This window comes from Sarcophilus harrisii, chromosome 3 (assembly GCF_902635505.1).
Source record: "Sarcophilus harrisii chromosome 3, mSarHar1.11, whole genome shotgun sequence".
In the NCBI taxonomy this organism is placed as follows: domain Eukaryota; kingdom Metazoa; phylum Chordata; class Mammalia; order Dasyuromorphia; family Dasyuridae; genus Sarcophilus; species Sarcophilus harrisii.
Genome location: NC_045428.1, coordinates 403,953,834 through 403,979,298, shown reverse-complemented (window position 1 = coordinate 403,979,298; position 25,465 = coordinate 403,953,834). Strand labels below are relative to the sequence as shown.

The window sequence follows — 25,465 nt, the reverse complement described above, 5'->3', positions numbered from 1 at the left end:
GAAATGTCTTACTAAGAATTCTCCCGACTCTATAATGAAGCTGTAATGCCGGAGAAACTGAGCAAGACAGAGATTAGAGACCAATTCAGTGGTTTATTAAATGGAGAGATACTGGGACCAATGGATCCATGTTTGGTCCCAGGGCTGGAGGAGACTATCATCTCAAAGAGTCCAGCACTGAAGCATCAGAGGGCAAGCTTTTTTATAGGATAACAAGAACAATGACATAATGGGGGAGGTACCTGGATGACACAATGGAGGGAGGTTACTGATATTCTAATGACATCCAAAATGGATAAACCTTTATCCTGTCAAACATTAAGTAGGAATGTCTATAACCTAAAGATAGAAAACCTTTATATCAACTATTTAAGAGGGAATGATTATAGCCTGGGGTTTTGGGGCAGAGCAACTGAGGTAGACCTTTATCTCATCAAACCTTAAGAGGGAAAGGTTATAACCTGAGGCAGAATAACTAAATAGGACAATTAGGGAAACTAGGTTAGCACATCAAAAGGCACAACAAAGTAAAGTATTTTACCTTCTTGCCCGAACTGGCGTCTAAGCTAACAGGCAAGTCTGCAAAGTGCAAAAGCACAGCCTTTTATTCCCTGTGCTGAACTGCAAGTTGCTCCCTTGATTCCCCATTGGCTGGGTACTACAGAGGTTACAGCCTATTCTGAGTGCCTAATTCCCTCACATGGGGGGGGAGGGGGGGGAAGATTGTTTAAAGGAGAGCATAGACTTTTTATCCAGTCACCACATATGTTCATCTACAATGTCTACTGACGGTTCATTAAAACACTTGTTTTCCTGGAATCAAGGCAGAATTCTGAAGGCCCTGCTTATAAAATGTCAACTGACCTTTGATTTGTGAAAGTTCAAAACGATTCTACAATATAATACCCTGTTTGCAAAATGGAAATTTGACAGAGGATCATGGGTTCGTCCGTTAGAACTACCTTCCAGTTTCTTGGACACTGAGCGTTTTCATTGGCTGACCTCTATGACTAGAATTTTCCAAAACGAATAAACAAAGCTAGGGTTTATAGGATAAATAGGAAATAATTAAAAAGGAACAGAACTAGAATTAAGAGGAGTTATGGAAGCTTCCCGGAAGTGGGTTTTTGAGGGGAACGGGATTAGGGGCTTACAGGTAGCTATCTAGGATGGAAGAGAAAAAAGGAGGGGAAATTATGATCACTTTATTTGTACATAATAGATTTGCAATTTCGTGTACAATCATGTTTTTTTCTTTCCTATTCTACTATGTTAAGGAAATGTTTATTTCTTAAATTCGGAATAAAATAAATTTTTGAGAAAAAAAAGAGAGGGGAATCAAAGAAAAGCAGTTTTTTTTTTGAAACAATTAATGTCGATGAGCTTAAAAGCAGACCACGTTTTATATATCGGGAATGGCATTGAGTCCAAACTCCTTTTATTTAACAGATGAGGAAGCGCATTCAGGGCTCCTTTCAGCGCAGCAGCCCGTGACGCTCCACCAAGCGGAGCATAAGTTTCCCCTCCAAGCCCCGATGGGGCTTGAGGGGGGAGGGGCGCAGGAACAGGGGAAGACGGCGAGGGCACAGAGGTTACCTCAACTTGCCGCTGACGCACTTCCGGCGCGACGGCTCCCCTCCACGCCGCGAAGGGGCTTACAGGGGAGGCGGTTAAGAAGTTTGGGCGCCTTTTCTGGCGGCGGTAGATTTGAAGCTCCGCCCCGGGAGCGGCGCGCAGGGACCAGGGAGCTGCTCACCGGAGCAGGTAGGCCGCCTGAGGCTCCGGGTGCTGCGGTAGTAGCGGCAGTGGCTGTGCCCCTGGAAGAGTAGGAGAGGGAGAGGCGAAGGCCCCGGGGGCGGAGCAGTGGCGGGCCCAGCCCCCAGTTAACCGTCTTGTTCTCTCCTCCCCTCGCGGGGGTTCGCCACTCTCTCCCGGACTGACTGACCCCCGGCGGGACGGTGCGGGCACTCTGTGCCCGGCCTCCGAGAGCGGAGTGAAGGGAAGGGGGAAGGAGGAAGGCTGAGCCGCAGATTGCGGAGCTTTTTGGAGCTGAAGCGCCGGACTCGGTGGCCCTTCCCCCCCACCCCACCCCCCGCACGCTCCTCGCTCTCCCACTCGCCCGCCTCCCGCCCTGACGCATTTTGCCGCACAGGCTGTAACATGGCGGCGACCGAGTGAGCCCCGGAGAGCCCGGCTGTTTCCGAGCGCTTCCGAGCGGCGGCCAGCGCGGCACAAGGGAGGCGGAGGCCGCTGGCTGCGGGCGGGGCGAGGGCCACGACGTCCTAAGGGAGCACTGGCTCGCAGGGCTGAGGTTTGTTTCCCTTAGTTGGGGGCTGAAGGAAGCTCTCCCCCCGCCCGATCTGCTCTTTTCTGGGCTCGTATCCCCTTCTTCCCTTCCTGTCTCAGAGGCGGCAGCTGCAACATGTGCCCGCTGACTAGGAAGCTGCCCCAGCCCTCGGCAGGTTGGGAGCCGGTTGCTTGCTTGCTTTTCCCTTCAAGGCTCGGGTGTAGATACGCTCGCCCTGCTATCTAAATAGTTGGCAGGTTCCCGCACTTGTTCGGAGCCGTGCATGCTGCAGGCCCCGAGAGCACGGTTATCCGTCCGGGCACCAAAGGTCCTATGTTGGCCTCCGAGATCCCCTTCCTGCTTCAGGGAGCGTGTTCGTTTGCCTCTGAAGAGCTAGGTCAGCTTCTATTGGAATGAGCCATACTGGTTAGAACCTGTTAGAAAGAATCTTTTGGAAGCCAGATTTTGTGCAATAATTTTCATCGCTCTCTAGAACTTTCTCAAGTGAAATAATAAGTTCCTTGCAAAGCTAAAAACCCAAAATGATTCTTAAAAACCGTTTTGGAAATTTCACAGGTGATAACGTTGTTTACCACCACCATCACCACTTGATATCTCGATTAAAAAAAGGGGGGAAAGCTAAAACTGCATAGCAAAAGAAAGGGAGCATTGAACTGCTGGTGATTTGGCACAGTATTACATATATACTTAATTATTTATTTAAATTTTTTCAAATGAGTACAATAAATCTTGTCCAGAGCTCAGAACTTTGAGAGACATAAATTACTCTAAATAGTTAAAATTTCCAACTTATTACGCTAGGACTTTATTTTTAAAAATGTTTAGGATGAAAGTCCTTTATGGAATGTATTATATTTCCTGTCCTCTTGGAGAACATATTGATTATAATTTAATTTTTTTTGAATGAGTCATCTTTATGATTATCAGTTACACGAAGCTGAGATAGAATGAATGAGACCCTTAAGGTATGATGAGTTATGTTGGCTTGGTCGGAAAGACTGGGAATGACCCTAGACTAATAAAATTCTTAGCCTTTTTTTTTTGCTTATTTGGCTTTCTTTCAAATTCAGCTCAAGTCTTGGATCTTCAGCAAGAGGCTTTTATCAAATCTGCACAAGACATTTAAAAGAACTTTGCAGTTTTGCAAAAGTAGTCCATTCTCTCTCCTTTAGTGCCTTCTCTCTCACTGTATGTTATATAGGTGTATTTTGAAAATACACATACATAAACATGTATATGCATTTCTATAAGTTTAAGGAAAGTTTGAATAATGTATTAGTATTTCAGCAGGATTATGTTAATGGGTATAAGGGAGACATTCTAATATTTATGGGTAGCAAAACAGATTGTATAGTTAAAATGTTTATTTACATAATATATGTCTCCATCCCAGAATGTATATATATACTTCTCTAGGATATTTTGCTTTTCTTTGTACCTTCAACAGTGCTTTTAGCAGAGCCAGCAACTAGTAGGCACTTAATAAATACTTGTTGATTGGCTAGTTTTTATAGTTTTCATTCTTTGGCACTTCTCACTGCTGTTAGTATACAGGCATGTAGCAATAACCTCTCTCCTTATTTCCTTTTTAGAATCTGTTTTGGGCTAAGGAACTATATCAGCAAACATTTGTGTGTTTTTCATTTCCTGTTTTGGCTTTAACTTTACTGATCAAAGGAATGTTTTAAACTTAGTATGTGGATTTCAGTAAAATCTGATAATATTTCCTTCGATATCTTTATGCACAGGATAGAAAATCAATTGGTTGGTAATAGTTTGGTGGGTGCACTTTGATGATTGAGTGACTACCTCAAAGGCTGTTTGTTTTTAGCTAAAGCAATTGGGATGATTTGCCAAGGGTCGCACAGTCAGGAAGTATTAAGTGTCCGAGACCAGATTTGAACTCTGGTCTTCCTGACTTCAGGGCTGATCTACTATCCACTGGGCCACCTAGCTGCCCCATCAAAGATGGTTGATGAAATAATGTACATGCTTGCCATCTTTATCCATAAGCCCTTTTTCAATATTTTGTCAGTAACTTAAGTTAAACTATAGATGATATTAAGCAGGGAGTGATCTAAAATTCAAATTTAGTAGGGATCAATACAGTGCACAGTATTTACAATTTTAGAAATTAAATGTATAAGTTTGGAACTGGGCCGCAAAATTTTATGTGAAAATATTTTTAGTTGTAATTGTAAGCCAAATGTGAATTCACAGCTAATGAGGCTGCCAAAGTGACTGATACTTAGGCAGTATTAATCAGTATATACTATAAAAAACAACAGCATATGGTAATAATAATCTCACTGTCTTCTAAATTGGTAACTCTTGGTTTAATTATGTTCATTTTTGGGTATAAGATTTTTAAAGTGAAAAGCTGTTATGTAAATCAAAATTAAGTGATTATAAACCATGTCTATGAGGGATATCTAAAAGAATAGGATGAAATATGCTTGTTCAATTGTCCTTTTATTTTGCTGGATTTTTTGAATATTACTCTCCTTTTCCTTACTAAATTCTTTGAATACTCTCCCTGTCTTCACTTCTTTACTACCACTACTGCAGTGCCCTTTTCACTTCATATAAATCCCTTGCGATCTGGATTCCTATCCCTGGACTCTTCCTTTCCTTCCTTCTGCTTCTATTGAAAATTCTTTCTTCAGAATTATAAATGATCTATGAACTATTTATTCTCATAGTCTTTTTCTTATAGTCCTTATTCTCTTTGACTGCTGTTTTTGGTAATTTACCAGGCCATGCTCCTGAATGATTGTTCCACCACTAGTTTCTGTGATACTGTAGTATCCTAGTAGCTGAGGACTCTCTTCCTTTATCATTGTTGGGTCATTGTCTATCCATTGCCATGTTAGAATGGGTGTCCTCCAATGGCCTCTCCTCTCAGTATGATCTTTTGGCTATCAGATCCACTCTTATGGTTTAAAGTATCTTTTCAATTCAGTAACATCCAAATCCATATATCCAGATTTAAAACTTTTTTCTAAATTCAAAAAACACCACGTTATCTACCTGCTGGATGTAGATGTCCCTTGAAAATAGCAGATATTAAATCTCTAAAGCAGAACTCATCTTTTCCTCTAAACTTATCTTTTTCTGTTGAAGCTACTCTATAATCATTGAAGTTTGTAGGCTCTTTCATCTTTGATTTTTTCCCTCTGTTTCAGTCATTACCTCCAGTCAATTACTTAGCTGTTCTACTTCAGATTTAGGCCTTTATTAATTTCCATCTGGACTACTGTAATAATGTCACAATTGTTCTCTCTAATTCCAATTTCTCCCTTCTCCAATCCATCCTCCACATAACACCAAAATAATTTTTTAAAAATCATCTGACCATGTCACTTCTCTGTTCAAACATGTGTAATTTTCTTTTGCCTGTAAGATAAAACTCCTTAGCCTAGTCTTCAAGGATATTTACAATATAACTCTCACTATTCCAGCTTTATTTCGTCAAATTTCCTTTATAAACTATATACTGCCAAATTGGATAGACATCTATTCATTTAGCTCAGTATTCTATATCCTCTTCCTGCATTTTCACACAAGCTATTCATAGTTCTTAGAGCTGCTTGTAATCCTCCTTTATCTCATCCACCTCTAAGAATCCTTATTTTCCTTCAAAGCTCAACTGTGGGGCTATTTCCTACTTGAAAACTTTCTAGGACTTATCCAACCCTCAGATATTAATAAATGTTCTTTCTTTTCTTTGATTTGTACTTATTTGTATACCTGTTGAATGAATCCCCAGTCTTTTAACAGAAGTAAACTCCTGTAAAGCATTTACTTGTAATATATGACCAGTGCCTAGATTCATTGCACAAATAGGTATTTTAATACATATTTATTGAACTTGTTGAAATGGGCAAGGGAATATTGTAAATGAGAATTTTAAAACATATAGTTGTTTTTTCTTCCTCTGTGACTGGAGAGGACAGAACTTCAACTATTGTATGGAATTGATGGGGGGAGAGGCAAGTTTCAACAATGTAAGGAGCGGCTTCTTAAAAGATTTGAGATTGTATAAAAATGAAATGAAATATTACTTGAAGTATTGAATTGACCATCTTTGGTAAAATTCAAGCAGCTATTAAAATTTAATAGGAATGGATTCATGTATTAGTTATACAGTAGTCAGAGATGATGGTTTTCCTTTCATTGGAAGTCTTTTTACATAGAGGTTGAAGCTACTTTTATAGCTATGTTGTAAGTGAGAATTTGGGGTTCAGGTTGAAGATGATGTCTGCTAGGATTACTTTTCACTTTAAAATTCTCTGAAACTCTGTCATGTGTAATTCTATAAAATTTGTTTTATTTCTAGTCAGAAGTATCCCGAAGAGCCATAAATACTTGAGTTCAAGGCCTGCCTCTAAAACATACCTATGTGTATGATATGACTTAGGACAAACCTCAATCTCAATATTCTAGGAAACTATTTGTCTAAATGTTTCAGAAAAGGTGTCATCCTGAATTGGTTGAGGTAATGTCCTCACTTGGGAATTGACCTTACCAATAAAACCATAGATTTCTGTCCCTGTCTCTATCCCTATACTTTGTCACAAACCATGTACTCCATTGTACCTCTCAGGTTGTCTTGGGAGGACTAAAGGAAGAGGTGACAGAATTTAACACTTAAGTGTAAAGCCTTCTCAGGTTCCCTATTCCAGTTGGTTACAATGACCGGATCTATAATTTACTCAGCACTAATTCCTTGTTCTGAAATATGTGTGCATGTGCACATTCCACATGGCTGATATTTTTTAAAGAAATTAATTTTTATTATATTTCAACATAATTATTCCAATACTCATATCTCTATGATCTCAGTGATATGAATAGAACTTTCAGGAATGTAGATTTACTATCCTATAGAATTATTGTTAATATCCTCCTATAAATATGCCATGGAGGATCTACCCAGTATATTTTTCATAACATCTATAGGTAGTGGTGGTGGTGGTGGTTATTTAATCATGTCAGACTTTATCATAATTCCATTTGGGGTTTTCTTGGCAAAGACACTGGAGTGGTTTGCCATTTCTTTCGCTAACTCATTTCACAGATGAGGAAACTGAGGGAAACGGACGGGGTTAAATAACTTTCTAGTCACACAGCTAGGAAGTGTTTGAAAACGGGCCAGGTATAATTAGTCTTCCTGACCCCAGACCTGCACTCTTATTTATTTGACCACCTACCTCTCTGTGTAGTCAAACTCGGAGAAATTGATCCCTTCAGGTTGCATATTGACTTTAGGAAATACAAATTGTTATCTATTTTGTATTCCATTTTTTAAATTTTTGTTAAATATTTCACTCTTTTTTTGCACATTCATTTTACAGCTAGAGTCACTCTGATCCAGAGTATACTAGTTGAGCTATCTTTGGTTGTCTATTGATCCATCCACATGACCAGCACATCTTTTCTTTAAAAAAACAAAATAGCTTCTTATTTTCTAAATACATGCATTATATATTTTCAACATTCACTTTTTAAAAATCCTTGTGTTCCAAATTTTTCTCCCACCTTTCCTCTACATTCACCACCGCCCCCCCCCCCCCCCCCCCCCCCCCCCCCCCCGGACAGCAAAAATCCAGTATATGTTAAATATGTTCAATTCTTCTATACATATTTCTACATTTATCATTCTGCTCAGGAAAAATGAGATGAAAAAAGAGGGGAAAATAAGACAGAAAACAAAAGGCAAGCAAATAACAAAAAAGGACAAAATATGTTATGTTCCACATTCAGTCTCCATTGTCCTCTCTGGATGCAGATGGCTCTCTCCATCACAAGTCTATTGGAATTGGCCTGAAACACTTCATTGTTGAAAAGAAATCCATCTGTCAGAATTGATCATCACATAATCTTGTTGCTGTGTACAATGTTCTCTTGGTTCTGCTAACTTAGCATCAGTACATGTAAGTCTTTCCAGGCCTTTCTAAAATCATCTTGCTGATCGTGTCTTATGGAATAATACTACTCCATAATAATCTTATACCATAACTTATTTAGCTATTCCCCAACTGATACAAAAAGAGCTGCCACAAATATTTTCCTACGTGTGGGACCCCTTCCTTCCTTTATGATCTCTTTGGGATAGTAGAAACACTGCTGGGTTAAAGAGTATGCATAGTTTCCAAATTGCTCTCCAGAATGGTTGGATTTGTTCACAGTTCCACCAACAATGTATCCATGTCCCAGTTTTCTCACTTTCCTAACAACATTTATCATCATCTTTTCCTGTCACCTTAGCCAATCTGAGAGATGTGTAGGGTTACTTCAGAGTTACCTTAAAATTTTCATTTCTCTGATCAATAGCAGCATATCTTTTTTGATCCTATATTTCTTTAGTGACAATCCTTTCCATTATTATTCCTTTCTAAGTCTTTATTGTGATAATTAGAACATGCACAAACCCCCAATAAGTATCTCTTTTGCATTTTGGATGTTGATGTATTCCATGACTCAAAATTATATAGTAATGGGGCAGCTAGATGTTGCAGTGGATAGAGCACTAGTCCTGAAGTCAGGAGGACCTGAGTTCAAATTTGGCCTCAAGACACTTAACACTTCCTAGCTGTGTCAACCTGGGCAAGTCACTTAATCCCAATTGCCTCAGGGAGAAAAAATTATATATTATCACTAGAAGAACATCGATTTTGAAAATACAGGTTTTTATTTCCAGAAAAGTTTGGGGTCTTTAAGAGAACTTTACGGTTCTCCCCCCTCCCCCCCCCAAAAAAAAATCCATCTTTGTCAGTTGTTCAGTTCTAGACCCTGCTTGTCCATTTGCATTAACTATTGAAGCTATTTAATGTAAAAGTGAACATTTTCTCGTTATTGTCCAACCAATCAGATTTGGATGTGTCCTCTGAGCAACGGGCATTATTCATTTTCTCTGTGTGGGTAGTTATATATGGTACCCAAATAAAATTTCCTGATAATTGTTGTCTTTGCACAAAGTAGTTTAAATGATTTTTTAAAATTACCAAGTAATATTTTATTACCTCAAATTACTGTTTTTTTAGGTTTTCCTCCTAAGTATCCCCTATTATTTTCTCATTACCTGTAATATTGGTACTGTGATTTGTTCTTCACTCTTTGATGGTATAATATCATAAATTTAAAGTTGAAAGGGACTTCAGTATTCCTCTAGTCCAACTCTTTCCTTTTACAGCTATGGAAACTGAGGCATAAAAACAAAAGACTTGCTTAGAATCAAAATAGACAGTGGAGTGGTAAAGGTACACTTTGAACCCAGCTCTTCTGAATCCAAATCTAGCACTGCAGATCTCTATTGTCTTTCACACATTGCCTCATGGATGGGTAAACCTAATATGTCTTAAAATTAATTTGTGCAAAGCTCATATTTCATTGACTATATATAACAATTTGTTTAGCTTTGTACTTTTGTGGGAACAAACAAAAACAAATCAGTCCATTTTCAGTTTTACTGGTGACCCAAATAATGAACTCATCTTTGTTCTTTTGTTTTTATCTATATCTGTAATTTCATAGGTTTGGCAAATCAAAATTATAAATGTATACATGTACAAATTATGTCAAATTGCTTGCCTTCTCATTGTGGAAAGGGAGGAAGAGAGAAAATTTAGGACTCCCAATTTGAAAAGAGAATGTTAAAATTGTTTTTACATATAATTGGGGAGAAAATTAAATATTAAGTTTTAGATGTAGAACTAAAGGGACCTCAAAGATCATCTAGTCTGGGGTTTCTTTAGCTTTTTTTAGGATGATCAATTTTATTTATTTATTTTTATTATAGCTTTTTACTTACAAGTTATTTGCATGGGTAATTTCACAGCATTGATAATTGCCAATACTTTTGTTCCAATTTTTCCCCTCCTTCCCCCCCATCCCCTCCCCCAGATGGCAGGTTGACCAATACATGTTAAATATGTCTTAAGCTTTTTTTTTTTTTTTTAAGTATCATGGATTACTCCAGTCATCTCAAGATTTTAAATTCAAAAAAGAAATACATAAACTTGTCAAAAAAAAAAAAAAAAACCCAAACCTAATTACATTAAGATTATTTATCAAAGTATTTTTTTAAAAAATCTTTGGACCAAATATGGATTGAAGTAAAGTATTTTCACTTTTGTTTGTGTTTTTCCTTGTCCTTGGTTGTTTCCTTTTGAGTCTATGATTTTTCTTGCACTACTTAGCAAATATGGAAATTAGCATTTCCATATACATTGTAGAACATAAAGAAGATTGTAAATGAAGCTGAGAATCATTTCTATAAAGAGCTTTAAAAAAAAAGCATATAATAAGGAGAGCATTTAGCTTTGAAAATTTCTATTTATATGTGGTTTTTATTTTTGGGGGGGAGTAAGGAGTCAGCATGCAGTAGGTCTTCTTTCCTACCTCCCTACCTTCTAACTTGAGGGGTTTGGGAAGAATTAACAAAATTGCATGGTCATATAAAACAAATTTGCCATATTGGGCATGGTCAAAAATTTGTCTCACTCTGCATCTTGGATGCATCACCTCTCTCACCAGATGTTGGTAGCATCCTTGCTACTCTAGATAATGGTTATTCTTAATAGTTAAAAAGTTATCTGTCTTTACAAATTGTTCTTAATGTATAATTTGTTTTTCAGATTCTGTTAATATCATTCTGTCAATTCATATAAATTTTCCTATATTTTATCATTTCTTAGAATAAAGTATTACATTCATGTTATTTGTTAAGCCATTTCTCAAATGATGGCCAATTCCTCAGTTTCCATTTCTACAAAAAGAACTTGCAATAAATGATGGTTTTTTCTGTTGTTTTTGTTATTTTGATATGAGACATTTTCTTGTTTCTTTATTTAATACTTTAAGGCAAATAATAGCTTCTCTGCATCAAAAGGAATGCAGTGACATTTTGAGCATAGTTCCACATTGCTTTCTAGAATGGCTGCATCAGTTTTCAACTTCAATGTATTGTATCTTTTTTCCCAAAGCTACTCTAGGAATTGTCATTTTTAACCCATCTCAAGAGGTTGAATGAAGTAGAACCAATTTAGGCCATTTAGGAGAAAAATATCTCAGCACTACCCTACATGACATCCATATCTCCCTCCAACCCAGATGACCCTTCTACCATGTTTCTTGGAATTCTCTTTCAAAAATTAACAATATTTCCCTTTTTTTCTGAAAAAAAAAAAAAAAAAAAAAAAACTTCTTCCACACATTTCTATGAACTACTGAAACCCGATTCACTGATTCTTTTACTTTTATTCACTGATCCCACCCACCCACCCAACTTTTCAGATGCCATATCTTGCTATTTGTATCTTCACAATTCCTTTCCAACTTATCTTTTCCCCATCTTCTCTATTTATACAACTACTATCTTAATTCAAATCTTCATCATCCCTCATCTATATTAGTCCAACAACCTCCTAATTGTATTCCCTGCCTTAGGTATTTTCTCCACTCTCTATCTCATCCTCTATCATATTGCTAAAGTGATTTTCCTGAAGTGAAAAATAAGACCTCATCACTTGCATATCAACTTCTCTAGCCTCTTATTACTTCAGGAATTATAAGCAAATCTTTTCTTTAGCTTTTAAAATCCTATACAACCCTTCCTCTAATGTAACTTCCAGGTCCATTAGAAATAACTCTTGAATATATCTCTTATGTTATTTGTCCTTCTGGAAGAGGGCCTTGACAGCAGGAGGTGATACTGTGACATGCAAGTAAATTGGATTTAAGTGAGGGAGGACTTTGCAAAGTTAATGGGCCTCACTTTCTCCTCTTGAGCCATCTGGAGACAATTCCAGTCTGGAATTGTCTCTGTATGCAATCTTCTCTTAGGACATAGCTCAAGCACTGTTTTCTGTATGAAGGCTTTCCTGTTCTTTTCAACTGTTAATTCCCTCCTCTGGAACTTCATATTTATTCTGTAAGTACTAATGTCCTAGTTGTCTCCCCCCAGTAGACACCTTATAAGTAGGAGTAATTTTACTCACTTTATTTGTATCCCCAGGGGGTAGCATGGTGACTGGAATCTAATAGGTGATGAATTTTGATTAGTCATTAGATGATTGATGCCTGTATATTTCTAAAATATTAATTCTTAAGTTCAAAATTATTTTAAGAGAAATTATGGTATATTACTTGTTTTAATGGTGTTAATCATGCTTAAAATTAAAGTGAAATCAGATGCTATGTATGTCTATATATTTACACCTTAGATAAAAGAATGTGAGTAGTTGATGTGAAAGAAAATGAATAGTTGAAAATCCTCTAGCAAATCCTACAGCTCTTAAAAATTAAGAATTTGAACAAGGTTATGACTTTTCCCAGGTACTATATATTAAAAATAGACAATGTCTGTTTTTCTATCCAGATTTGGTGAACATAACTATTTACCCTCCATACCCATCATGGCATTTTTCTCAGTGTTCTTTTTGGAGGACGTAGTTCTAATTTGGTCATGCTTCTCTTGTAATATGTTGCATTTGTTTAGCACTTAATGTGTAACTTGATTTTGATCCACTATATGATGGATACTTTACTATGCTTAATGTGGAATAGCACCAGGCAGTTGTTTTGAGCAGTTTTTGCTCTAAGCTGTTGAAACAAATGTTACAAAAATTGTAGCAAAGCTCATAGAATTGATATTCAAATTCTTAGAAGCTCAGGATGTCGCTCAGTACCATGATTCATTGTAAAAGGCCTGAATATTTTAGAACCATATTATGTATAAATACCTTACAAGCTCCATAATATCAACAACGATTGACCACCTACATTGGTTGTCTTGTTTCTACTTCTTAATTTCTGTCATATATACCTTCTGCCACTGTCTTGGTTTAGACTCTTATCACCTGCCACCTGGATTATTACAATAGCCCTCGCTTGATAAGTCTTTCTGTTTTAAGTTTTCTCCTTACCCCAGTCAGTCCTCCATTCAACTGTTATGGTGATTTTCCTAAATCAAAGTTTTGACCATGTCAGTTGCGCTCTGCCTCTGTCTCTTCTCTCCCTTTAAGTAAACTCCAGTGGCTCCCCATTACTTCCAGGCTCAAATAAAATCCTGTCTTTTAGAGCCTTTTATTACCTGACCTTTTCCAGCCTTTTACTTCCCTTTACAGTGTCATCTTCAGTTCTTTATTTTTTCTCACCCCACATATACAGATATTCAGTTGCTAGATCTTGTAAAGAACTTTGTTGCATTATGTGTCTTCAGTCATCACTACCATCTTTGTTCAGGCTCCATTGTCTTTTGCCTGAACTACTGCAATGTTTTTCTCATTAATCTTCTGTCTTAAGTCTCTCTTCACTCCAATATATGTTCCACACAACTACTAAAGTGTTTTTTCAAAAATGCCAGTGTGACTATTTCATCCCTCTACCTAGTAAATCCCAGTAATGCACAAACATCTCTGAGATTAAATATAAACTCTTTGGAATTTAAAAATGTGGGCAACTTAAAGCCCTAAAATAATTTCCCAGCCCCATCCCCAATCACATAAAAAAAAAAGTTTTTAGCATTCATTTAAATTTTTTTTGAATTCCAAATTCTTTTCCTTTCCTCTCCTTTTTTCCCTCCCTTATTGACAAGTCATGCAGTTTGGCATAGATTATACATATGCAGTAATACAAAATATTTCCATATTTATTATGTTACATAAGAAAAGACGGGAAACCTCCTCCCTCCCCCAACCAAACAATAACAAGGAAAATAAAAGTTTGCTTCAATCTGTATCCAGACTCTTATCAGTTCTTTCTCTGGAGATGGACAGCATTTTTCATGTCCTGAAGAATTGTCTTGAATCATTGTATTGCTGAAAACAGTCAAATCATTTGCAGTTCTTTATTGTACTATATTTGTTACTCTGTATAGATGTTCTTTTGGCTCTGCTCACCTCACTTAGGATCATTTCTTGTAAGTCTTTCCAGGTTTTTCTGAAAGTAATCCTGTTCATCATTTCTTGCAGCATTATATTTAGTCTTCCATCACAATCATATACCACAAGTTGTTCAGGCATTCCCCAGTGGGTTGACATTCCTTCAATTTCCAATTTTTTGCTGCCACACACACACACACACAAAAGGCTGCTATAAATAGTTTCCTTTTTCTAAAAATTTATTTAATATTGCCTCCCCCCAGTTACATTGAAAACCATTTTTTTACATTTGTTTTTAAATTTTTTGAGTTGTAGGTTCTCTCCCTTATCCCCACTCACAATTAAGAAATCACATGCAAATTTATATGAAAACACTTCCATAAAAGTCAGATTGTGAAAGAAAATATCTCCCACCCTAATGAAAATAAAAAACCTCAAGAAAAACTAAGTGAGAGAGAGAGAAATAGATATTGCTTCGATCTGTATTCAAACACAATCAATTCCTTCTCTGAGTATGGATAAGATTTTTCATCATAAGTGCTTCAGAATAGTTGTGGATGATTGTACAATTGAGAATAACAAAGTCTTTTACAGCTGGTCATCCCAGAATGTTGCTATTACTTTATATACAGTATATTTTACTTTGTTCATGGAGGATTTTTCAAGGTCTTTCCCCCCCTGCCTCCCAGAGCATCCTGCTCATCATTTCCCAGAGAACAGTAATATTCCATCAGAGAAATTTGCTTCAAATTTTTTTTTTACAATTACTATTGATAACTATTTCCCCCCATTTATACTCTCTCCTTTTCCCCGTTCCTCCTCAAAAGTGTTTTGCTACTGACCATTCTCTTCCCAAGTATACCCTCTTTTGTCACTCTCTCTCCCTTCCCCTCTTATTTTCCTGTAAGGTAAAGTAGATTTCTATACTTCTATTAAGTATGCGTGTTATTTCCTATTTGAGCCAATTATGATGAAAGTAAGGTTCACTGACTCATCCTCTTCTCTTCCCCTCCACTGTAAAAGCTTTTTCCTTCTCTATTTATGGAAGATAATTTGTATCATTCCACTTCCTTTTCCTTTTCCTTTCTTCCAATACATTCCTCTCTTAATTGCATCATATTTTGATACTATCCCTTCATATTCAACTCACATTCTCTTTCTCTCTCTCTCTCTCTCTCTCTCTCTCTCTCTCTCTCTCTCTCTGTGTGTGTGTATTCCTTCTAAGTGCTGTAATAATGAGAAAGTTCTAATGAGTTATGTTGTCACTTTCCTAATTACCTCCTTATGCTTTTCCAGAGTCCTGTATTGGAAAATCAAATTTTCCATGCTTGAAAATCCTCTTTTTCATTTAATGACCACCTTTTCCTCTGAAGGATTATACTTGATTTTGCTGATAGGTGATTCTTGGTTGCATTTTGCTCCATTAGTCTCTGGAATATTATATTCCTAACCCTCCAGTCCTTTAAATCTTGTGTTATCCTGACTATGGCTCCATTGTATTTGAATTGTTTCCTTCTGGGTGCTTGCAGTATTTTCTCCTTGACCTGGGAGTTCCAGAATTTAGCTATAGTATTCCTGGGAGTTTTTATTTTGGAATTTCAGGAGATGATCAGTGGATTCTTTAAAATTTTCATTTTACCCTCTTGGTTTTGAAATATCAGCACAGTTTTCTTTGATAATTTCTTGAAAGGTCAGGTCCAGGATCTTTTTCTTTGATCATGAGTTTTGCTGTAAACAAATAATTTTTAAATGATCCTTCCTGGATCTATTTTCTTTTTTCTTTCTTTTTTTTTTTTTTTTTTTAATAACTTTTTATTGATAGAACCCATGCCAGGGCAATTTTTTACATTATCCCTTGCACTCACTTCTGTTCCGATTTTTCCCCTCCCTCTCTCCACCCCCTCCCCCAGATGGCAAGCAGTCCTATACGTGTTAAATAGGTTACAGTAGATCTTGGATACAATATATGTGTGCAGAACCGAACAGTTCTCTTGTTACTCAGGAAGAATTGGATTTAGAAGGTATAAATAACCCGGGAAGAAGAACAAAAATTCAAGCAGTTTACATTCATTTCCTAGTGTTCTTTCTTTGGGTGTAGCTGCTTCTGTCCATCCTTGATCAATTGAAACTAAGTTAGATCTCTGTCGAAGAAATCCACTTTATCAGAATACATCCTCATACAGTATCGTCTGGATCTATTTTCCATGTCAGTTATTTTTCCAGTGAGATATTTCATATTTTTCTATTTTTTTCATCTTTTTGGTTTGCTTTATTGTATCTTGATTTCTCATGACATCATTAGTTTCCGTTAGCTCAATTCTATTTTTTTTGTTGTTGTTGTTGTTTAAGGAATTACTTTCCTCAGGTTTTGTACCTTCTTTCCCAGTTGGCCAATTTTGCTTTTTAAGACATTTTTCTGCTCATTAGCTTTTTGTATTTTCTTTTGCATGCCTCTCTCGATCCTGTCCCTGATTTTTCCTCTATCTTATTCGATTTCCAAAGTCTCTTTTGAGCTCTTCCATGGCCTGAGCCCAATTCTTATTTTTCTTGGAGACTTTGGATATAGGGGCTTTGACTTTGTTACCATCTTCTGAGTGTGTAGTTTTGATCTTCTTTGTCACCATAACTTTCAATGATCAGAAACTTTGTTTTATGCTCATTTTGCTAGCTTATTACTCGGCTTTTAACTCTTTGTTAAAATGGGACTCTGTTTCCAGAGTAGAAGGACCATTGTCCCATGCTTCTGGGGTTTTGTGCAGCTGTTTTCAGAAATCCATCTAGGAGTTTGATCACAAGCACTCTTTGGCCCTGGAACTATTAATTTTGTCCTTGTCCCACAGTAAATAGATGATCTAGTGTGCTGGCTGGACTGGGGCTCTGCTGACCAGGCTTTGCTAGGACTGTACACCAGACTCACACCCCATCGCCACAGACCCTTTCCACTGACCTTCCGAATCCTCCCTGATGTCCCTGGGCTGAGAGGTCCAGAAGCCTCCATCTATCTGTTCTTGCTGATTCAGAGTTCCCTCCTCACTGATGCTGGAGTTGGTGCCAGGCAAAGTCTATGCTGCAATTGTGAGTTGGGGTCCCATTCTGGTGCAGCAGGCTTTTTCTGCTGACTTTCCAGATCCTCTATGGTGTCTCTGGACTGAGAGGTCTGGTAGCCCACCAGTAGTACTGCCACTGATTCAGAAGTCAGCCCCAGTTTAGCTGGGGTTGGGTCCAGGGCTACATGTTCCCACTCTGGTGTCACAGATCATTTCTGCTGAGCTTCTAAGTTGTCTTCAGTTGGAAAATGTTCTTGTCTTATTGGGTGTTCGATTCTCTAAAATTTCTTTAGAATCATTATTTGAAGGAATTTGGAGCAGTTTGGGGGAGAGATTGGGCAAGTTCCTATCTTTAGCTGCCATCTTGGCTCTGCTTCTAATATGATGGCTATAAATATTTTTGTAAAAATAGGTCCTTTTCCCTTTAAAAAAAATTTCTTTGGGATACAGACTTAATGATATTGCTGAGTCAAAAAGTATGCAATGTTTTCTATCGCTGTAAACAATTTCAAGTTGCTCTCCAAAATGTTTGGATCAGTTTATAACTTGTTTTCCTATGTCCTCTCTAACATTTGTAATTTTCCCTTTTTGCCAATTAGCCAATAGATATACTTCAGAGTTGTTTGAATTTTATTTCTGTAATCAATAATGATTTTTAGAGCACATTTTCACATATAGATACCTTTAAATTTTTATCTGAAATTTTGCCAGTTATTAATCAAAGAATGGTTTGAATTCTTAGAAATTTGACTCAGTTTTTTGTCTCTGAGAAATTGAGATCTTTGAGTAGAAAAATTTGTTGTAAAAATTTTCCACAGTTACAATTATTATATTTCTTTCTATCATATTTTCCCTATTTATCTCTGTGTCTCTCTCTCTTTTCACCCTGTCCCATTTCAAAAGTATTTTGCTTCTTATCTCCCCCAATCTGGTCTCTCTTCTATAAGTTCCACCCCTTCTCTTATCCCATGCACCTTCTATTTCCCTGTGGTTTAAGATTTCCTTACTTCAGTTGAGCTTGCATGTTATTCCCTCGCTGAGCCAATAACAATAAAGTTCAAGCTTTGTCTGCCATCCACCCACTCTATCCTATCTTCCTCTCCGGTGTAAAAACTTTCACATCTCTTTTAGAGATAATTTATCCGCATTCTACCTTTTCCGTTCTCCCAAGGGATTCCTTTTCCTCTCCTTTTAACATTCCATCATATACAACTGAAAACCATGTCCTCTGTCTATGTATACCCCTCCTAATTGCCATGAGAATGATAAATTTCTTATAAAAGTATCATCTTCCCATGTAGAAACATAAATAGTTAAACTTTATTGAATTGCTTGTATTCAAAAGTTAGATTTTATATTTAGCTCTGGTCTTTTCCTCAGGAATGCTTGAAAGATCTGTTTCATTAAATATCCATTTTTCCCCCCATGAAGGATTATATTGTTTTGCTGGGTAAATTATTCTTTGTTTTAATAAACTTTGCTCCTTTGCCTTGAAGAATTTCATATTCCAAATCCTCTCATCATTTATGCTAAATTATTCTGATTGTTGCTTTGTGATATTTAAATTGTTTTCTTTCTAGCTACTTCTAATATTTCTCTCCTTGACCTGCGAACTCCGGGATTTGGTTGTAATGTTCGAGAGAGTTTTCATTTTGGAATCTCTTTCAGCAGGTAATTGGTGGATTGTCTTCAATTTCTATTTTACCCCCTAGTTTTAGGATATTAATGCAGTTTTATTGATGATTTCTTGAATGATGTCTAATGTTTAATCTATATTGTTTGCTTTCTGTGGGAGAGAAGGGGGAAGGTGGAAAGGGAGGGGGGAAATTTTGGAACACAAGGTTTTGCAAGGGTGAAGAGTGAAAACTACATTTTCTTCTGTTATTTTCAGTCTTCTGATTTTTGTTTTATCATTTCTTCATGTCTCATGGAGTTATTAGCTTTCACTTGCCCAATTCTAAATTTTTTTGACCTTGTAGATTAATTTTTTTTAACTTTTCATTTTCAAAATACATGTAAAGATAGTTTTTCAACACTCACTCTTGCAAAACATTGTGTTCCAAATTCTTTTCTTCCTCCCTTTTCCCTACCACTCCCTTAGACAGCAAGTAATCCAATATAAATTAAACATGTGCAGTTTTTCTGTATATATTTCCACAATTATGCTATACAAGAAAAATCAAAACAAAAAGGAGGAAAAATGAGAAAGAAAATAAAAAGCAAACAAACAACAATAAAAAAGGTGAAAATACTGTTTTGTAATCCACATTCAATCCCCGCTCTCTCTGGATACAGATGACTCTCTCCTTCAAAAGTCCATTCAGGCGGGGAAGGGGGGAGAAAAAGAAAAGCATTGGAACTATCTTGAATCACCTAAAAAGAGCCATGTCCCTTAGATCAATTCTAGTTTTTAAGGAATTATTTTCTTCATGAACCTTTTCCATTGGCTGTTTTTGCTTTTTAAGGAGTTCTTCAGTGAACTTATGTGCTTCTTTTATCATTTGGCCTATTCTAGTACTTAAGTTTTTTTTCCCCTTCAATTATTTATCTGTTTGTTTGTTTATTTTTGGTGTATCCTTTACAAGGTTGTTGACTCTTTTCTTTAACTTTTCTTTTATTTTTTTCCTCATTAATAGCCTTTTATTTATTTACAGGATATATGCATGGGTAACTTTACATCATTAACAATTGCCAAACCTCTTGTTCCAATTTTTCACCTCTTACCCCCCCACCCCCTCCCCCAGATGGCAGGATGACCAGTAGATGTTAAGTACATTAAAATATAAATTAGATACACAATAAGTATACATGACCAAAACGTTATTTTGCTGTACAAAAAGAATCAGACTCTGAAATATTGTACAATTAGCTTGTGAAGGAAATCAAAAATGCAGGTGGGCATAAATATAGGGATTGGGAATTCAATGTAATGGTTTTTAGTCATCTCCCAGAGTTCTTTCTCTGGGCGTAGCTGGTTCAGTTCATTACTGCTCCATTGGAAATGATTTGGTTGATCTCGTTGCTGAGGATGGCCTGGTCCATCAGAACTGGTCATCATATAGTATTGTTGTTGAAGTATATAATGATCTCCTGGTCCTGCTCATTTCACTTGGCATCAGTTCGTGTAAGTCTCTCCAGGCCTTTCTGAAATCATCCTGTTGGTCATTTCTTACAGAACAGTAATATTCCATAATATTCATATACCACAATTTATTCAGCCATTCTCCAACTGATGGACATCCATTCAGTTTCCAGTTTCTAGCCACTACAAAAAGGGCTGCCACAAACATTCGTGCACATACAGGTCCCTTTCCCTTCTTTATAATCTCTTTGGGATATAATCCCTAGTAACACTGCTGGATCAAAGGGTATGCACAGTTTGATAACTTTTTGAACATAGTTCCAAACTACTCTCCAAAATGGTTGGATTCGTTCACAACTCCACCAACAATGCATCAATGTGTTGACTCTTTTCATGACTTTCTTTTATTTATTCATTTAGTTAGTTTTTAGTTTTTTTGCTGAGGCAGTTGGGGTTAAGGGATTTGCCCAAGGTCACACAGCTAAGAAGTGTTACGTGTCTGTAGTCAAATCTGGAGACCAGATTTGAACTCGGGTCCTCCTGACTTCAGGGCTGGTGCTCTATTCACTGTGCCACCTAGCTGCCCCGAGTTTTTGTTTTTTTGTTTTTATTTTTTATTTTTTAATTGTAACTTTTTATTGAGAGAACAAATGCCTAGGTAAGTTTTTTGTTGTTGTTGTTGTTGTTTTTGTTTTTTTTCTTTTACATTATCCCTTGCACTCACTTCTGTTCCGACTTTTCCCTTCCCTCCCTCCACCCTCTCCCCTAGATGGCAAGCAGTCTTATACATGTTAAATATGTTATAGTATATCCTAGATACAATATATGTGTGCAGAATAGAACAGTTCTCTTGTTGCACAGAAAGAATTGGATTCAGAAGATAAAGATAACCTGGGAAGAAAAACAAAAATGCAAACAGTTTATACACATTTCCCAGTGTTCTTTCTTTGGGTGTAGCTGCTTCTGTCCATCATTGATCAACTGGAACTGAATTAGATCTTCTCTTTGTTGAAGAAATCTACTTCCATCAGAATACATCCTCATACAGTATCTTTGTTGAAGTATATAATGATCTCCTGGTTCTGCTTATTTCACTCAACATCAGTTCATGGAAGTCTTTCCAAGCTTCTCTGTATTCATCCAGCTGGTGATTTCTTACAGAACAATAATATTCCATAACATTCATATACTACAATTTACCCAACCTTTCTCCAATTGATGGATATCCATTCATTTTCCAGTTTCTAGACACTACAAAAAGGGCTGCCACAAACATTCGTGCACATACAGGTCCCTTTCCCTTCTTTAGTATCTCTTTGGGATATAAGCCCAGTAATAACACTGCTGGATCAAAGGGAATGCACAGTTTGGTAACTTTTGGGGTATAATTCCAGATTGCTCTCCAGAATGGTTAGATTCATTCACAGCTCCACCAACAATGCATCAGTGTCCCAGTTTTCCCGTATTCCCTCCAACATTCATCATTATTTTTTCCTGTCATCTTAGCCAATCTGAGAGGTGTGTAGTGGTATCTCAGAGTTGTCTTAATTTGCATTTCTCTGATCAATAGTGATTTGGAACACTCTTTCATATGACTGGAAATAGTTTCAATTTCATCATCTGAAAATTGTTCATATCCTTTGACCATTTATCAATTGGAGAATGCCTTGATTTCTTATAATTAGAGTCAATTTAGTTATTCAATTAGAGTATAGTTTTAGATCAGGTACAGCTAGGCCATTTTCATTTGATTTTTTTTTTCATTAATTCCCTTGAAATCCTCAACCTTTTGTTCTTCCATATGAATTTTGTTATTTTTTCTAGGTCATTAAAATAGTTTCTTGGGAGTCTGATTGGTATAACACTAAATAAATAGATTCGTTTAGTGAGTATTGTCATCTTTATTATATATGCTCGGTCTATCCAAGAGCACTTAATATTTTTCCAGTTATTTAAATATGACTTTATTTGTGTGGAAAGTGCTTTGTAATTTTGCTCATATAATTCCTGACTTTCCTTTGATGCATAGATTCCCAAATGTATTATGCTATAGACAGTTATTTTGAATGGAATTTCTCTTTGTATATCTTGCTGTTGTATTTTGTTGGTGATGTATAAAAATGCTGAGTATTTATGTGGATTTATTTTGTATCCTGCAACTTTGCTAAAGTTATGTATTATTTCTAATAGTTTTTTAGTAGAATCTTTGGGGAAGTTTTTGGTTTTTAGCAAAAAAAATTTACCAATTTTATTGACAAGTTCTCTCAGTAATCTGGGATCGAAACTATAACTTTTCAATTTTTTTATTAAAAGTTTTTATTTTCAAAACATATGCATGGATAATTTTTAAGATTCACCCTTGCAAAACTTTGTGTTCAGTTTTTTTCTCTCCTTTCTTCCCCATCCCTTTTCTAGATGACAAGTCATCCCATATATGTTAAACACATGTAATTTTTACATGTAACACATGTAATTTTTACATGTAACACATGTAATTTTTTTGTTGTTGTGTTAATTTTTTTCTTTTTAAAATATATTTTTAAATTATAGCTTTTTATTTTCAATATATATAGAGAGATAATTTTTGACATTCACTTTTACAAAACCCTGTGTTCTAATTTTCTTACCTTTCTTTTCTCCCCCCTCAGTCAACAAGTGATCCAATATAGATATTAAACATATATATATTTCCTCTATATGTATTTCCACAAATGTGCTGCACCAGAAAATCCAGATCCAAAAGGGGAAAAAAGAGAAAGAAAACAAAATGCAAACAACAACAAAAAGTGAAAATACTATATTGTGGTCCACATTCAGTTCCCACTGTCCTCTCTGGGTACAGATAACTCTCTCCACAAGAACATGGGAATTGGCCTGAATCATCTCATTGTTAAAAAAAAAAAGAGTAATATGCATCAGAATTGATCAATTGTATAATCTTGCTATAAGCATGTATAATAATTTCCTGGTTCTGCTCAAGTATTAGTTCATGTAAGTCTCTCTAGGCCTCTCTGAAATCACCCTGCTTATTATATTACAGAACAATAATATTCTAAACATTCATATACCATAATTTATTCAGCCATTCTACATCTGATGGACATCCACTCAGTTTCCAGTTCTTTCCATTACAAAAAAGGGCTGCCACAAACATTTTTGCACATATCGGTCCCTTTCCCTCCTTTCATATTTCTTTGGGATATAGTTCCAGTAGAAACATGATCAAGGGATATGCACAGTTTGATAGCACTTTGGGCATAGTTCTAAATTGTTTTCCATGGTTGGATCAGTTCACAATTCCACCAACAATGTATTAGTGTCCCAGTTCTCCCACATCTTCTCCAACATTTATTATTATGTTTTCCTGTCATTTTAGCCAATCTGAGAGGTGTATAAAGATATCTCAGTTTTCTTAATTTGCATTTCTCTGATCAGTAGTGATTTAGACCACTTTTTCACATGACTAAAAATGGGTTTAATTTCTGCATCTGAAAATTGTCATGATTTGCTTGTATCACCTCTCATTTTTTCTCTCAACAACTCATTGGATTTTTAAAATCCTTCTTGAGGTCTAGGAATGAAAAGCAGCATGTCACATAGTGCATAGGAAGTTTGCCTGGAAAATAAGTTCATGTTCTTGTGACTCATACTGATTTTGTGACTTGGGGGGCAAATCACTTTAACTTTTCATACTCTAGGCCAAAGATTCTTAAATTGTGGGTTGTGACCCCATCGAGGTTTGGAGGTCATGTAATTGAATGTGAAGGGTGGCAAAAAATTTGGCAACAATAAAAGGTTTCTAAATACAGCAACCGAAAATTAATACAAAGTCAAATGAATCTGAAGTGTTTCTGGCACTGTTTGCCTATGTTGCCTCTTGAGACTTGACTGTAGCCTTGGCCCTGAACATATTAAATGAGAACTTGGCACCATACATGCAGGAATGATGCCATAAACACCTTTGCTCATATTCAAGGTGGGTAAAAACAGTTGGGATGGAAAAAATTTAAAGAAGCTCTGCAACCTTCCCAGCCAAGGATGGTTGTTAAAACTCTTGGTGTCATAAACCCCTTTTCAGGATGATTTAAAAAAAAAAAGAAAGAAAGAAAAGAAATGCATAGGATGGCAGAGGAAAAAAATTATTTTGAAATATAATTAACAAAATTATATTTTTTTAAGGCTTGTAGATTAAGGTTTGTGGATCTCCAGTTAAGGACAACTGCTCTTAAACTAAGGGTTGTAAATTGCTGCTAAGGGCATCAGTCAGCATGGGTGTAGTGAGTTCATAGTGAGTTCCATATTCCATTGAAATCACAAGTACATTCCCTATCCCTGGTCCCTGAAAAAAGCAATATTGGGGCAAGTCATATTTATGGTGTCAGGTAAAACCTAAAAATGTGAATACTGGTAAAATTCACAGCTCTTTCTAATATATCATATTTTCAGTGTTTATTATCAAACAATAGTCTTAAAATAGCCATATATGCACATAGTATTTTTATGGCTCTTTCCAGCTGTTTTCAGCTTTTGTAATATTAAGATATTTTATTTAAATCACTAGTCCCAAGAACACAAAATGTAAACAGTTTTGAACTTTTAAAAAATATGTGCATGATGTGCATCTATATCAAATTGTTTACTCTCTAGGGGAGGAGAGAATTTGGAACTCAAAATTTTAAGAAATTTAAATTTCTTTTTACATCTGGATTAGGGAAAAAAGGATATTGAGAGTCAGAAAATGAGGTGGAGAAGGAGGAGTTGGCAGGAGGGGATAATTTTTTTTCCCTTGCTTTATTCTTTTGGGAATTTGGTATAGCATTAAATGAGGAATCTTAGGCAATATTTTATATATTTTTATATATTTATATTATTGGCCAGAACAGCCCATGAGCAGTTAATATTTCTCCAGTTACTTAGGTGTTTCTTTTTGCAAAAGTGTTTTACACTTAGATTTATATAGACCCTGGGTGAATCATAGAAAATAAATTCCCAGAAGTTTTATAGCTTCTGTAGATATTTTGAATGGAATTTCTCCTAGCTTTTTTTTTTTTTTTTTAAACTGGGTTTTGTTAGCTTTTTATTCACATGAATGTTTATTGTTTATGTGGCTTACATTCTGCTCTCCTAAACTGCTCTAAACTAT

General features: G+C 36.2%; 1 protein-coding gene across 3 annotated transcripts in view; it reads left to right on the top strand.

The window, feature by feature from the left end:
• The first annotated feature begins 1,617 nt into the window (after window positions 1-1,617).
• Window positions 1,618-25,465, top strand: part of PPIG (peptidylprolyl isomerase G) — a 71,521-nt gene continuing 47,673 nt past the window's right edge. Inside the window, exon 1 of one of the 3 annotated variants that reach the window (XM_003763930.4) lies at window positions 1,618-1,764. The gene's annotated coding sequence lies outside the window, so the exon portion shown is untranslated. Of the gene's footprint in view, window positions 1,765-1,828; window positions 2,312-18,122; window positions 18,912-25,465 lie in introns of those variants that run through there. The other 2 variants (XM_012544800.3, XM_023499276.2) reach the window with 2 other exon arrangements.